Source organism: Rattus rattus, chromosome 2, assembly GCF_011064425.1.
Source record: "Rattus rattus isolate New Zealand chromosome 2, Rrattus_CSIRO_v1, whole genome shotgun sequence".
NCBI classification, from domain to species: domain Eukaryota; kingdom Metazoa; phylum Chordata; class Mammalia; order Rodentia; family Muridae; genus Rattus; species Rattus rattus.
In genome coordinates, this window is record NC_046155.1 from 92,596,235 (window position 1) to 92,612,289 (window position 16,055).

General features: G+C 41.3%; 1 pseudogene across 1 annotated transcript; it reads left to right on the top strand.

Annotated features, from left to right (window-relative positions):
• Positions 1–269: 269 nt before the first annotated feature.
• Positions 270–1,250, top strand: LOC116893945 (annotated as a pseudogene). The gene has a single exon (XR_004387016.1). The product of XR_004387016.1 is annotated as an olfactory receptor 10A3-like (transcript).
• Positions 1,251–16,055: the final 14,805 nt, after the last annotated feature.

The following is a 16,055-nucleotide window of genomic DNA, read 5'->3' on the forward strand; positions in this document are numbered from 1 at the left end:
AAGGGATGGAACTGAAATCAGGGTGTGAGGCAAGTGCTTTCATTAGCTGAATCATTTTACCAGTCTTATTTTATAATTGTTAAATGATTTCTGAGCCAACATTATAACTTGTCCATTTGTGTTTTAAAGATTCATTGTTACAACTTACTGACTATTCTTCCAAGATCGTAGTCTGAACCTCTGTCAAAATGAGCAGGTCTTTACAGTTTCTGCCAAGATCTTCAAATTTGAACTCGGCTCCTGGTCTGTGACTTCATCTAATATGTACTATGTCCCTAAGGCCAACATAGGGCTCCACTATTGAAATGAGGAGGCAAAATCACAGCTCTACAGTTGACTTCATCCTCTTGGGATTTTCTAACTATCCTGAACTTCAAGGGCAGATGTTTGGGGCTTTCCTAGTTATTTATCTGGTGACTGTGTTTGGAAATGCCATCATTATCACGATCATCTTCCTGGACCAGAGCCTGCACATCCCCATGTACCTGTTCCTGCAGAACTTATCCTTAGTGGACCTCTGTTTCAGCACAGTCATCACACCTAAAATACTTGTGGTCCTGACCACTGAGAAAGCAACCATTTCCTTTGGGGGCTGTTTTGCACAGATGTACTTCATTCTTCTCTTTGGTATGACTGAGTGTTTTCTCCTGGGATCAATGGCTTATGACCGATTTGCTGCAATCTGCCATCCTCTATCCTACCCAGTGATTATGAACAAAAGGGTCTTTGTAAAATTAGCCATGTTCTCATGGGTCTCAGGTACCATGATGACTACTCTGCAGACCACATGGGTGTTTAGCTTCCCCTACTGTGGCCACAAGGAAATTAACCATCTCTTCTGTGAGACTCCTCCTGTGCTGGAACTCGCATGTGCAGACACTTTCCTGTTTGAAGTCTATGCTTTCACGGGTACCATTTTGATTGTCATGGTCCCCTTTCTGTTGATACTCTTGTCTTATACTCGAATTCTCTTTGCCATCCTGAGGATGCCATCCACTACAGGGAGGCAGAAGGCCTTTTCCACATGTGCCTCTCATCTCACCTCTGTCACCCTTTTCTATGGCACAGCCAGTATAACTTATCTCCAGCCCAAATCCAGGTACTCAGCAGACACCAAGAAACTGATGTCATTGGCTTACACACTGCTCACTCCTCTGCTGAATCCACTCATCTACAGCCTGAGAAACAAGGAGATGAAAAGGGCTGTGTTGAAATTATGGCAAAGAAAAGTGGCTTTACACACAGGTTAATTTGTCGATGAACTTGATGTTTTTCTGTCATGTGCTTGATGTCTATGGATTTTGAAGGTGATGAAAACAGAGTACACATCTTGGTTAGAGTATGTCTTTCATAATATCTCCATGTTTGAAAACATATCATATTAGTCTTCTTTTTAATATTTTAGAGAATTGTTTTTAAGATATATATGGTTATGAAACACAATTCACAGCTTATTGATCTACTTTCTGTTATTGACATACAGATCATTGCTACAGCATTGCCATTGAGATGATGTTCCAATAAACATTTAATTCCTTATGTTCATATGTTTGGTGATTTTGTTTCTTTTTCCATTCATTCATTAATTAATTTTACTTTGCATTCTAATCACTGTCCCCCCATCCCTGAGTTCCTTCCCATTCTTCCCTCTCCTCCTCCTGTGAGAGGGCCATACCTCCCCTGGGTATCCCCAACCCTGGCACATCAAGTCCCACCAGGGCTAGGTGAATCCTCTCCCACTGAAGGCCAGAAGACAGTGCAGCCCAGTTAGAGGAATGGGGTCCACAGACAAGCAACAGTATTAGGAACAGCAGTTGTTGGAGGACCCACATGAGGAACAAGCTGCACAATGCCTCCATATGTGTGGGGGGCCCCAGGTCCAGCCCATGTATGATCTTCTGTTGGTGTTTACGTCTTCAAGGGCACCAAAGGGTCCTGGTTGGTTGACTCTGTTGGCTTTCCTGTAGAGTTCCTATCTCCTCCAGGGCTCTAAATCCTTCCCCTAACTCTTCTCCATGGCTTGTCAAGCTCCATCCAATGTTTGGCTGTGATTCTCTGTATTTGTTTCAATCAGCTGCTGGGTGGAATGTATCAGAGGATAGTTATGCTAGGCTCCTGTTTTCAAGCATAACACAGTATTAGTGCTTGCCCTTGGGATGGGTTTCAAGCTGGGCAGGTTGGTTATTAGTTAGCCATTCTCTCAGAATCTGCTCCATCTTTGTCCCTGCATTCCTTCCTTCCTTCCCTTCCTTCCTTCCTTCCTTCCTTCCTTCCTTCCTTCCTTCCTTCCTTCCTTCCTCCCTCCCCTCCTCCTCCCTCCCTCCTCCCTCCTCCTTCCTTCTTCCTTCCTTCCCCTCCTTCCCCCCTCCCTCCCCTTCTTTCCTTTCTTCCTTGCCATACCCACTCCAGTGGAGTCTGTGTGACATGAAGCTCTTATGCTTTGTTTCTATCCAGAACAGAGGCATGTGCCTAGAATGGCTTGGCCTCCTGGAGGTCCCTGGCCGTCTCCCTACAAAACGATGATGACTAGGATCTATACTTGCGGTGTGGAGGTGCCTTCTGTGTTCTAGCCTTGGTGATCGTGCAACTTTAAGCCTGTCAAAAATATCTGATTTTAAGAATATAGCAGTGCGGGAAGATAGTCATGTACCTTTAGATGTCTCAGGAACTGAAAGTTCAGAGACGGAAATGTCTCACCATCATGATCCTGATGAACTCAACGGCTGTGATGAATTCAACTGATGCGCCCATTAGTTCCCAGCAAATAGGAGAGAAATTAATTGCAGCTATTTAAGAACATGACTGTTCCAGAAAAGTCTTTTCCCCCCTTTTGAAAAAGTTTTGTTTAGCATGATTCAGAACAGTAACAGTTCTTTTAGAAAGATCATAGACAAGTTCCAACAAATTGAACAAGCTTTTCAAGAGTTAACTATGGTTACAAAAGTTTCCTTACTATCCTGAGGGACCATAAATATAGAGTTTAAAGTTTATTAAAACAAAGGTAAATGATGAATGCATACCTGGTGCCCACAAATCTGGCAGTATAACTGCAGTTTTTTAAACTATTGTTTGCGGCTGAGAATTGTTCCTAGACTGTACGTTCTGCTTTCCTCCTTGCAAGGGACATTGGTGGGGTGATGAATAAGAGTTGGATGACTGCCAATTATGATGTACCTGTTCTAACTGCTTAAATCTATGCTAAGAAGTAAAGTTTTTTTGCAGCAGCGCACACCTCAAGTTTGTGTCTGTCTGTCATGCCGAATCCATTCTCTACCTGAAATCCAAGCCCTGGTCCCTCTGCTGACACACTCCCCTGGGTGGTCTGCAGCACTTCTTCCTTCCTTCCTTCCTTCCTTCCTTCCTTCCTTCCTTCCTTCCTTCCTTCCTTCTTCCTCTTTCTTTCTTTCTTTCTTTCTTTCTTTCTTTCTTTCTTTCTTTCTTTCTTTCTTTCTTTCTTTCCTTCTTGTATTACTCAACTTTTTTTGGTTATCTTAATTATTTATATTTCAGATGTTGTCCCCCTTCCCAGTTTCCCCTCCACAAATCCCCCATCCCTTCTCCTCTTGCCTCTATGAGTGTGCTCCTTCCACCCACTGACCCACTCCTGTCTCACCGTTCTGGAATCCCCCTAAGCTGGGGCATCAAGCTTCCACAGGACCAAGGGCCTTCCCTATCATTGATGCCAGATTTATTCATCCTCTGCTACATATGTAGCTGGAGCCATGGATTCTTCCAGGTACACACTGTGGTTGGTGGTTTAGTCCCTTGGAGCTCTGGGTGTTCTGGTTAGTTGATATTGTTCTTCCTATGAGATTGCAATCCCCTTCTGTTCCTTCAGTCCTTCCCCTAGCTCTTCCATTGGAGTCTCCAGGTTCAGTCCAATGGTTGGCTGTGAGTATCTGCATCTGTATTAGTGAGATGCTGGAAGAGCCTTTCAGGGAACAGCCATACCAAGCTCCTGTCAACAAGCACTTCTTGGCATCAGTATCAGCTCTCACCTGAGTTTTTGATATTAGTCATTCTTATTGGAGTGAGGTGGAATCTCAGGGCCATTTTGATTTGCATTTCCCTGATGACTAAGGATGTTGAACATTTCTTTAAGTGCTTCTCGGTCATTCTATATTCCTCAGTTGAGAATTCTCTATGTAGCTCTGTACCCCATTTTAAAAAATAGGGTTATTTGGTTTCCTGGAGTCTAACTTCTTGAGTTCTTTGTATATTTTCAATATTGGTTATCTATAGGATGTAGGGTTGGTAAAGATCTTCCCCTAATTCTTTAGGTTGCCATTTATTCCTATTGACAGTGTCCTTTGCCTTACATTAGTTTTTCAATTTTATGGAGTCCCATTTGCCAATTGTTGATCTTAGAGGCTGGGCCATTGTGTTCTGTCCAGGAAATTTTCCCCTATGCTGATGTGTTCAAGGCCCTGTCCCATTTTCTCTTCTATTAGATTCATCATATCTGGTTTTATGTGAGGCCCTTGAGTTCCTTGGACTTGAGCTTTGTACACAGAAATAAGAATGGATCAATTGTATCCTTCTATATGCCAACCGCCAGTTGATGCTCATGGATTTGTAGGGTCAACATAGTAAAAATGGCCATCTCACCAAAAGCAATCTACAGATTCAATGCAATTCCTATCAAATTCCAGCTCAATTCTTCAGAGCGAGCAGGAGCAATTCTCAAATTCATCTGGAATAACAAAAACCCCAGGATAGCAAAAACTATTCTCAACAAGAAAAGAATTTCTGGGACAAATCACTATTTCTGACCTCAAGCTGTGCTATAGAGCAATAGTGACAAGAACAGCATGGTATTGGTACGTGAGACAGGCAGGAAGATGAATAGAATGGAATTCAAGACCCTTCCTTTCTTATAGACAGGACAAAATTTTCTTCAAGAATTTTGAGGGTGGGTTGGAGTCCTTATCTCTCAATTGGTGTCTTGCCTGACTATAGGAGGTGGTCTTATCAGGTACCATATGTTCACTGCTTGAAAACTCAGCTAAAGTCACCCCTTTAGACTCTGGTGCTTCTCAAATCCTAAGTCTTTGGAATATCCTAAAGACACCCCCACCCTGAGTCATGCCAGCCACCAATTTCCATTCATCCTTGATGATTTCATTTTTATGTGATACATTACTCAAAGATGACTGAATAAATTTTATTTACATACTTAAGTAGGTGTTATAGATGCTGACTGAAGTGGTGCATGCTTTTAATCTCCGCATTGTCATGGACAATGCAGGAAAACTCAGAATTCAAGATCTGCCTGGGGTACATGTGTTTTACAGTACTGTGAGATGTATACAAAATGAGACTCATCCCAAGAATACAAAGGCTGAGGATGTCACTTAATGAGAGAATGTTTGTCCCTTAATGATAGAATCCTTATTTAACATGCACTAGTCTGAAGGTTTAATTGCAGTACCACAAAGCAAGCAATAAACATCATAGCAGAAACACTGTGCACGTGTACCTGTTTAGTTCAGGCTGATGTAGAGCCCACTGAGCACCACTCCTGTCTAGAGCATCAGAAGACCAATAGTATGGTGAGATTTATCTAGAGAGAAAATCTATTCCAAGAAGGAGCAAAAAAATCCATTTGAATTTCTAGATTCTCACATTATAATCATAGACTAGGTTACTTTTGGTATTTAAAAATATAATAATATATAATATATATCTTAAGTTTGGACTTTGATAATTTAATATATTGGTACTTGAGTATGTAATCTCTTTGGGTCAGCTCCTGTGTTTTTCCTTAAGCATTTGCTTATCTCTGGTGTCTGTCTGGAAAAGGGAACCCACATTTCCCTGTAAGCAGGAATGACTCAGGACCTGTAGAAATGTTCCCCACTAACTTGTCACTCAGTGTTGTGCCAGGCAAATTTCATGATTCCAATCTTTACCTTATTAGGAGCTCAGGGGGATGTGCATACAATTTGAAGCTTGAAATTTGCTGTCCTATGATTCAGATTTCATCTTTAGTTCTTGTAATGTCAGAACACTGGAGTTCACAGAACACAAGAGCTCACTCATCCAGGCTTCCCTGAAATTACAGTAGTTGAGTGATCTGTGGCCATCCACACCTACTTTCTCTCTTCTGTCAAAACAGGTCCAGGAAACCTTTATTATAATCTTCCCACACAGCTCTCCTCACTGGAAGAAGAGGACCATGATGTCTGCCCCTGCAGGGCATGATGTTGCCATGGTTTGGTGAACACGAGATGTAGGAGTTGAAGGTTCTGCTGGCATCCCCACAGGGACTTCCCAGACCTGAGAGTTAGCCTGACACAATTTAGATTTTTAGGGGGAAGAAATGAAGAAATAGGAAGCACAGTCAGTCCCTTGCTTACTGCAGTCACTTACTTCTTAGAGTCTGTATTTATTTCTCCACGTCTTGGCTATTGTCATATAAATGATATTTTTGGTTGATTAATAATTGATGTTATTATTACTCACCATATGTGCTTTACAACGCACCTGGAATTAGCTCATTTTCACCGAGGTATCACATAGTTGTGGAAAGGGCACACACCATAATTCTACACAACTATGACCTTCAGACATAATGTTGGGTTTGGAGTGGAAGCAGGAAAAACTCACTTCAGATATGGAAGCTCAAAAACCAAAAGCTTTAGTTTCTGAGCCCTCAGGGAGGCAGGCAGCTTGGGATCTGAACCAAGTCCTTGAAGGGAGAAGGACATTGTACAACATTTTTAAAGGGTAGGAGCAGAAAGTGAGGGGGTGGGGTGGGGAGCTCTGCATTGTTATCCAATTTATTTTCACATTTTGGGTTAATTGAGGGAGTGCTTATTGGAGACTGGGCTGTAGCTGGGGCACCTGGCTTCGAGGTCCTTAATTCATTCTCTTAGACATTAGGTCCAGAGCTCAGAGTGACAAGGGGACAAAGGAGTGGGTCAGCTGCATGTAGTTAAATAGGGCAAAACTTACATATGGTGGGTAATAATATTAACATCAATTATTAATCAAACAAAACATTATTTATACTATTTATATACCAATATTGTATTTATATACCAGTACATTGTTTATATATATTTTTATAAATTATGCACCTTGGTTTAGGTAATGACAATTTCTATATTCTCTACTGGTTAACAGCCAATTAAGAAACTGTTTGGAGGGTTGGGATAGGTATTTCCTGGGAACATAAACTTGCTTGACCCTGCTAGCAAGAAGGAGAAATTGTCCTTGAGATGACTGGTTTCCAACAACTGTCTCCTTTCACATTGCCTCAGACAACTGTTTATGACAGAAGCTGTTTAGCTATAGGGAAATCCCCAGTTGCCCTAGGGCATGGATCCTTGGACTTAATTTCTCCCTATGATTAAATGGAGTCTCAAAACGAAATGGCGGTATTTAGGGTAAGTTTCCTTTGCTTGTTTCCAACAATAGAAGGTCCTAGGGAATACATGTTCCCATGGAAAAATTCAGTGTAGGAATAGTGGAAGTCTTGAGAATTATGAAGGCATGGTGTGTGCCTGGGCATGCTACCCTACCTCAGTGAGTGATTTTGGAAGGGACCCTGGATTGAACTATGAGATTGAAAACCTCTTTGCTCAGGATGCGCGGTCCGCTTCACATGGAGCATAGGTCAGGGAGAATATATCTCTGTCATCTCCAGCTATAGTTGCAAGGTTAGGGAACCTAAGAACCTTTCTGCTAGAAATCTGTAGAAAAGGGCAGCCTTGATAAGGACATCAGTACAAGTCTGTAAAGACTGCACCAGAAAGTCAGTGGAGCCCAAGCTTTTCTGGGCAGAGTGAATGATCTATTACTCTTCGGGTCAGAATAGACTATAACCCAAGATCCTGATTCACATACATGCTTATGTGATTATTAACACTTTTTTTGTATATTTTCTTCATTTACATTTCAAATGTTACCCCCTTTCCCTGTTTCCCCTCAGGGAAAACCTATCCCATCCTCCCTCCCCCTGCATCTATGAGGGTGCTCCCCATTCCCCACCACACACTTCCTCCTGCTTCCTTGCCCTGGTATTTTCCTACAGTGGGTCCTCGAGCTTTCATAGGACCAAGAGCCTCTCCTTCCACTGATGCTGGACAAGGCCATCCTCTGCTCATATGCAGCTGGAGTCATGGGTCGCTCCAAGTGTACTCTTTGGTTGGTGTTTTAGTCTCTGGGAGCTCTGGGAGCTCTGGGAGCTCTGGGAGCTCTGGGAGGTCTGGTTGATATTGTTATTTTTCCTATGGGGCCGCAAAGCCCTTCACCTTCTTTCAGTCTTTTCTCTAACTCCTCCATTGGGGACCCAGTTCTCAGTCCAATGGTTGGCTGTGAGCATCTGCCTCTGTATTTGTCAGGCTCTGACAAAGTCTCTAAGAAACCAGCTATATTAGGCTCCTATCAGCCCCTCTCCCTCATGGGAGTGTGGACAGGGCGACAGAGCCCTCCATTCCTGCTTTGCTGGGTGCACAGATCAGCAGGTGCCTCTTCAATGAATGAATGTGTGATGGAATAGCATAGCAGTGTGTGCGCTGAGGAGAGAGGTGGAACTAGAGGTGAGTCATGATGGAGGTGATAGATGTGAGAGAGGGCTGAAGTCAGCAGTGGAACATCTTGCCTAATGGGGTTAGTGGAGTGACGTGTAGCAAGCTAGGTCTTAGGAAGATTCACACTCATCTCCTGAACACTCATCTCCTGAACATGTTGCTTGGCCAGATCACTCTGGTTCTGGATGGAGGCCAAAGATAAGGAGTGGTTCACTTTCAGGATAGGACCTCCTTGGAGGACCACTGTGGTCCATGTTGCCACTGAGGGCCCTGTATGGGTGAGTGATCGTGATGTGGCTAGGGGCATAGTTGATGTCCATAGTCCATATTCTCACCCAATACCATGCAGATGTCTGTGGCCTCTGCCGCAGTCCTGTTGATGTTCCTGGGTCATGGCTTGTATTACCACTGAAGGTTGTGCAGAAGGATGTCTGCAGTCTCTTCTGCATCCTGAAAAATTTTGATGTCTGTGGGCCATGCTGTTTCCGACGGCCATATTGATGTGAAGGGCCTGTGTTACCACCTGAAGCCATGGTAATGCCTGTGGTCTGGGCTGCCTCTGAGGATCTTATTTGTGGTCTTACTATAGCAAGGGACCATGGTTGTGGTCTGTGTTCTCCTCAGAAACCATGAGGAAGCCCCTGATCTGAGCTCCAGCTGAGTGTAAAGAGCAAGAAGGCTACTACAGCAGTCGTATTGACCGCAGATATATAGTTGAGAAAGGGGGACATGGAAGGCTTCTGGGAAAAATGTCTAGCCTAACTCCACCCCAACCCCCAAAATAACAGCCTAAAAAGGAAACCATTAAGGAGAACTCCTAAGCACTTGTGATAAAGATGCTGAAGTTTAGCTCTCCCTCAACAAATGATGGCTTCTGGTGGAGTTACAGGTGGAGAAAGACTCAGTTTTCTTTAAAGAGAGGCCACTGGGAGTCTGACCATGCTCCAGTAAGTATTTGGACTTAAAGGAAAATTCATTGGTGGTGGGAAGTCACAGGGATGAGGAGAGGGCAGACATGAAAGGACTGAGGAAATGTGTGTGACTGATGTGTATGATGTGAAACTCCCAAAGAATCAATAAAAATACTATTTTCAAAAAAATTTCTGAGATCAAGTGTAATGATGTACTTTTTTTTTCATTTTTAATTTTAATGATTCTGTTTTCTTTCTAGAAAAAGGAATGTTCTGGGCATGGGAGCCTGAATGCTTTTTATACAGAGTCTTAAATTTACCTGCTTTGTTGCCCAACCTGCTCTTTCATCAAATTCCCTCCCTCTAGAGCACACTCTCATCCTGCCCCTCACTGTTTTCCTGTTTACAGTATCATCCAGTCTTTGCTCTCATCTCTTTCTGAGAGTGCTAGTGTGAATTCAGATCTCTCCTGTAAGGGGAGTTTATTCCTCACAGACACTCAAAGGAGTGATGCTCCACATTTGTTCTCCAGAGTGTTCCCCTCGGAGGGCCAAGTCACAGCCCCTTGAGTCATTATATCAAATATGAGGTTGATTCCAAGTTGTTCAGGGAATGTCTCTCTAAGGCACAGAACTGGTATCATCTAATGTTATAAAATCAGCACTGAATCACTAAACCATGAATCAGTGGGTTTTGATTACTATTAAAACAGTTGATAATGTATGAAAATCCTAGAGTCAGTCATGAGGTAAGAAAGTACAGCCTCTGCTTGCATTGTGTGACTGTTAGAAAGTTCACAGTTCATATCACCGATGGCTGGAGTTGCTGTGGAAGGGCCACCCCAGTGCTCAGGGGTCACAATGTAGAGCTCAGTTGTTTACATCATCAGTAGAATTTTGTTTTCGTGTCTGCTCATGTCTTCTTTGTTTTGTGACAGGCAAGTAGACAACAATTTCAGGAATAAGTACTTTGTGCACGACTAAACATCAAATCCTAAAAGTTTCTGACTAAGTCAGTTGGTCCAATATTTACTTTTCTCAGTGGGCTGGCTGAAGTATCAGGCAAGAACTACCTGCCTATTACCTGTTGGAGAGTTATTTAAGAACACTAGAGTCTTTTAATAATTGAGTGGCCATTCCTGGTTATTTTTTGACCACTTGTGTTGTGGGTTTCCCTGATGCTGTTTGTATTCTAATGTTAATTCTGCTTCCTCCATAGGGGTTGACTCTATCAATCAGGTGATATCCTGTAAACCTTCTCCCCGTTCTATCTGGTCAATAAAGGCTAGAACCTGTGATTGAGCAGTGGAGGGGAAAGTTGGGACTGGAGGTTTGGGAGAGTGAGGGAGAAGAGGGAGTAGGAGATAAGGAGACAGAAGAGGAGAAGCAAGCCATGATGGAGCCATATGGCCAGGAAAAACTGCAAGTAGCAAATGGTCTCAGACCTGGGGAATAAGTTAACATAGAGCTAGATCTGCCCAATTTAGGCACACAGCTTATGATTGTAACTGGAATGTGTGTTCTTTATACAGGCTTCTTGGGGTTAGAAATTCCCAGAACATTTATGTTAGTTTTTTTTCCCTTGTGGAAACTTTCGTCTTTTAGTATGTATGTTTGCTTGTCTTTCATTTGTCACAATTATTTCACATCTATGAGGTACAGAGTCATTTTTCTTTTTTTTTTCCATCTTTATTAAATTGGGTATTTGTTTTTGTTTATTTTCTTTTCTTTTTCTTATTTTTTTGTCCATCTTTTTTTAAATTGGGTATTTCTTATTTACATTCCAATTGTTATTAAGTTTCCCAGTTTCCAGGTTGTTTTGATTTGCATTTCCTTATGACTAAAGATGTTGAACATTTCTTTTAGGTGTTTCTCAGCCATTCGCATTCCTCAGCTGTAGTTTCTCCAATCTTATCTAGTTATGGTGGATATATATATATATATATATATATATATATATATATATATGCCACATGGGCCACATGTGGGACAAGCTCTGAATGGCCATTCTTTCAGTCTCTGCTCTAAACTTTGCTTCCATATCCCCTCCTGTGGATATTGGGAAACAATTTTCTAAGAAAATGGTTCAAGTTACAAGATGTAGTAGCTATTCTAATATCGAATAAAATGGACTTTCAACCAAACGTTATAAAAAAAGGAAGGACACTTCATACTCACCAAAGGAAAAAAATCTACCAAGATGAACTTTCAGTTCTGAACATCTCTGCTCCAAATGCAAGAATACACACATTCATAAAAGAAACCTTACTAAAGCTCAAAGCACATATTGTACCTTACACAGTAATAGTGGGAGACTTCAACACCCTACTCTCATCAATGGACAGATCATGGAATCGGAAACTAAGCAGAAGCACAGTGAACCTAACAGAAATTATGACCCAACTAGATTCAACAAATATCTATAGAACATTGCATCCTCAACAAAAGAATATAGCTTCTTCTCAGCACCTCATGGTACCTTCTTCAAAACTGATAGTACAATTGGTCACAAAACAAGCTTTAACAGATATAAGAAGATTGAAATAATCCCATGCATCTTATCAGATCACTATGGACAAAGGCTTCAATACCAAAAAAAAAAAAAAAACCAACAGAAAGCCCACATACACATGGAAGCTGAACAACACTCTACTCGATGATAATTTGGTCAAGGAAGAAATAACAAAATTAAAGACTTTTTTAGAATTTAATGAAAATGAAGGCACAATATACTCAAACTTATGGGACACAATGAAAGTAGCGTTAAGAAGAAATCTCATAGCTCTGAGTGCCTCCAGAAAGAAACTGGAGAGAGCTTGGCACAACACCTGTAGAACAAGAAGATGCAAATACACCCAAGAGGAGTAGAAGAAAGGAAATAATCAAACTCAGGACTGAAGTCAACCAAGTAGAAACAAAAAGAACCATACAAAGAATAAAAAAAAAAAAGCCAATCAATCAACAAACAAATAAAAATCCAGGAGCTGGTTCTTTGACAAAATCAACAAGATAGATAAACCTTTAGCCAGATTAACCAGAAGGCACAGAAACAGTATCTAAATTAACAAAATCAGTAATGAAAAGGAGGACATAAGAATAGAAAGGTAGGAAATAAAAAATCGTTACATCCTACTATACAAGCATATATTCAACAAAACTTGAAAATCTGGATGAAGTGGAAAAAAATTCTAGATGGATACCAGGTACAAAAGTTAAATCAGTATCAGATAAACCATCTAAACAGTCCCATTACCCCTAAAGAAATAGAGGCAGTCATTAAAAGTCTCCCAACCAGAAAAGCCCAGGACCAGGTGGGTTTAGTGCAGAATTCTATCAGACCCTCATACAAGACCTCATACCAATGTTCTCCAAACTATTCCACAAAATTGAAACAGATGGAGCACTACCGAATTCCTTCTATGAAGCCACAATTACTCTTATACCTAAACCACCCAAAGACCCAACAAAGAACGAGAACTTCAGACCAATTTCCCTTATGAATATTGACGCAAAAATACTCAATAAAATTCTTGCAAACCAAATACAAGAACACATCAAAAGGATAATTCACCATGATCAAGTAGGCTTCATTCCAGGGATTCAGGGATGGTTCAATATATGGAAATCCATCAAATATAATCCATTATATAAACAAACTCAAAGAAAAAAAACACATGATCATCTCATTTGATTCTGAAAAAGCCTTTGACAAAATACAACAACCCTTCATGATAAAAGTCTTGGAAAGATCAGAAATTCAAGGCCCATACCTAAACATGGTAAAAGCAATATACAGCAAACCAGTAGCAACTTCAAATGAAATGGAGAGAACCTTGAAGCAATAGCACTAAAATCAGGGACTAGACAAGACTGCCCACTCTCTCCCTACCTATTCAATATAGTACTCAAAGTCCTAGTCAGAGCAATTAGACAACAAAAAGAGGCCAAAGGGATACAAATGGAAAAGAAGAAACAAAGTATCACTATTTGCAGATGATATGATAATATACTTAAGTGACCCCAAAAGTTCCAACAGAGAACTCCTAAACCTGATAAATAACTTCAGCAATGTGGCTTGATACAAAATTAACTCAAACAAAATAGTAACCTTCCTCCATTCAAAGGATAAATGGGCTGAGAAAGAAATGAGGGAAATGACACCCTTCACAGTAGTCATAAATAATATAAAGTGTGTTAGTGTGACTCTAACCAAGCAAGTGAATGATCTGTATGACAAAAACTTCAAGTCTTTGAAGAAAGAAATTGAAGATCTCAGAAGATGGAAAGATATCCCATGTTCATGGATTGGCAGGATTAATATTGTAAAAATGGCCATTGTGCCAAAAGCAATCTACAGATTCAATGCAATCCCCATCAAATTTCCCACTCAATTTTTCATAGAGTTAGAAAGAGAAATTTGCAAATTTATTTGGAGTAACCCAAAACCTAGAATAGTGAAAACTATTCTCAACAATAAAAGAACTGCTTTGGGAATCACCACCCCTGACTTTATGCTGTATTACAGAGCAATCCTGACAAAAACTGCATGGCTTTGGTACCAGAGACAGGCAGGTAGATCAGTGGAATAGAACTGAAGACCCAGAAATGAACACACATACCTTTGGTCACTTGATCTTTGACAAGGGAGCTAAAACCATCCAGTGGAAAAAACATAGCATTTTAACAAATGCTCCTGGTTCAACTTGAGGTCAGCGTGTAGAAGAATGGAAATCTATCTATTCTTATCTCCTTGTATGAAGCTCAAGTCCAAGTGGATCAAGGACCTCTGCATAAAACCAGATACACTGAAACTAATAGAAGAGAAAGTGGGGGACGATCCTTGGACACATGGGTACTGGGGAATATTTCCTGAACAGAATACCAAAGGCTTATGCTCTAAAATCAAGAATCAACAAATGAGACCTCATAAAATTACAAAGCTTCTATAAGGCAAAGGGCACTGGCAATAGGACAAAATGGCAACTAACCTAGTGGGAAAGATCTTTATGAATCCTATATCTGTTAGAGGGCTAATATCCAATATATATCAAGAACTCAAAAGTTAGACCCCAGAGAATCAAAAAACGCTTTCAAAATTGGGGTACAGAGCTAAACAAAGAATTCTCAACTGAGGAATATTGAATGTCTGAGAAGTACCTAAAGAGGTATTCAACATCCTTAGTCATCAGGGAAATGCTAATCAAAACAACCCTTAGATTCCATCTCACACCAGTCAGAATAGCTAAGATCAAAAACTCAGGTGACAGCAGATGTTGGCAAAGATGTGGAGAAAGAGGAACACTCCTCCATTTTTGGTGAGATTGCAGGCTGGCACAATCACTGTGGAAATCTCTGTCCTCAGAAAGATTGACATAGTACTACTTGAGGTCCCAGCTATACTACTTTTGGGCACATACCAAAAAGATGCACCAACATATAATAAGGACACTTGCTCCATTATGTTCATAGCAGCCTTATTTATAATATTCAGAAGCTGCAAAGAACCCAGATATCCTTCAACGTACAGAAAATGTGGTATATTTACACAATGGAGTACTACTCAGCGATTAAAAACAATGACTTCATGAAATTCTTAGACAAATGGATGGAACTAGAAAATATCCTGAGTGAGGTAACCCTGTCACAAAAGAACACACATGGAATGCACTCACTGATACGTGTATATTAGCCCAAAATCTTGGAATACTGAAGATATATTCTCAGACAATATGAAGCTCAAGAAGAAGGAAGAACAAAGTGTTGATTCTTCAGTCCTTCTTAGAAGGGGGAACAAAATACTCACAGAAGGTAGAGGGTGGGAGGGGCTTGGGAAGATTACAGGAGGGGGATGGGAAAAATGGGGGCAAATTCAGGTATGGGAAGAGATTGTGGTGATATACAGATGGTCAGGAATTTGAACAGAGGTGTGTAGCAATGAGGTATGGGGTACCCCATCAGAAAGCTCTACATGCCAGGAAAGCAAGAGGCTCCCAGGACCCAACAGGCATGAGATTAGCTGAAATGCCCACCAAAGAGAGGAACAACCTGTAGAGACTATTTCCAGAGGTTAGGCAAGGTCTCTGGTTGGGGGATGGGGCCACCCACCCAACTCCAAATTCTTAACTCAGAATGGCTCCTGTCTAAAGGAAAGGTGACAAAGTTTGGAGCAGAGTCTTAAGGAAAGGCCATCTAGAGACTGCCATATGCGATTCATCCCATATAAAAACACCAAATCCAGACAGTATTGAGGATGCCAAGAAGTGCTTGCTGATGAAGCCTGATATAGCTGTCTCCTGAGAGGCTCTTCAAGAGCCTGACAAATACAGAGGCAGATGCTCACAGCCATCCATTGGACTGCATACGTGAACCTCAATAGAGGAGTTAGAGAAAGGACTGAAGGAGCTGAAGGGGTTTTCAACCCCATAGGAAGAACAACAGTATCAACAACCAGAGCTCTCAGAGTTCCCAGGAACTAAACCGCCAATCAAAGTGTATATATGGAGGGACCCTTGGCTCCAGCCACATATGTTGCAGTGGATGGCATGGTCTGGCATCGATAGGAGGAGGGGCCCTGTAAAGGCTTGATATTCCTAGTATAGGGTAATGCC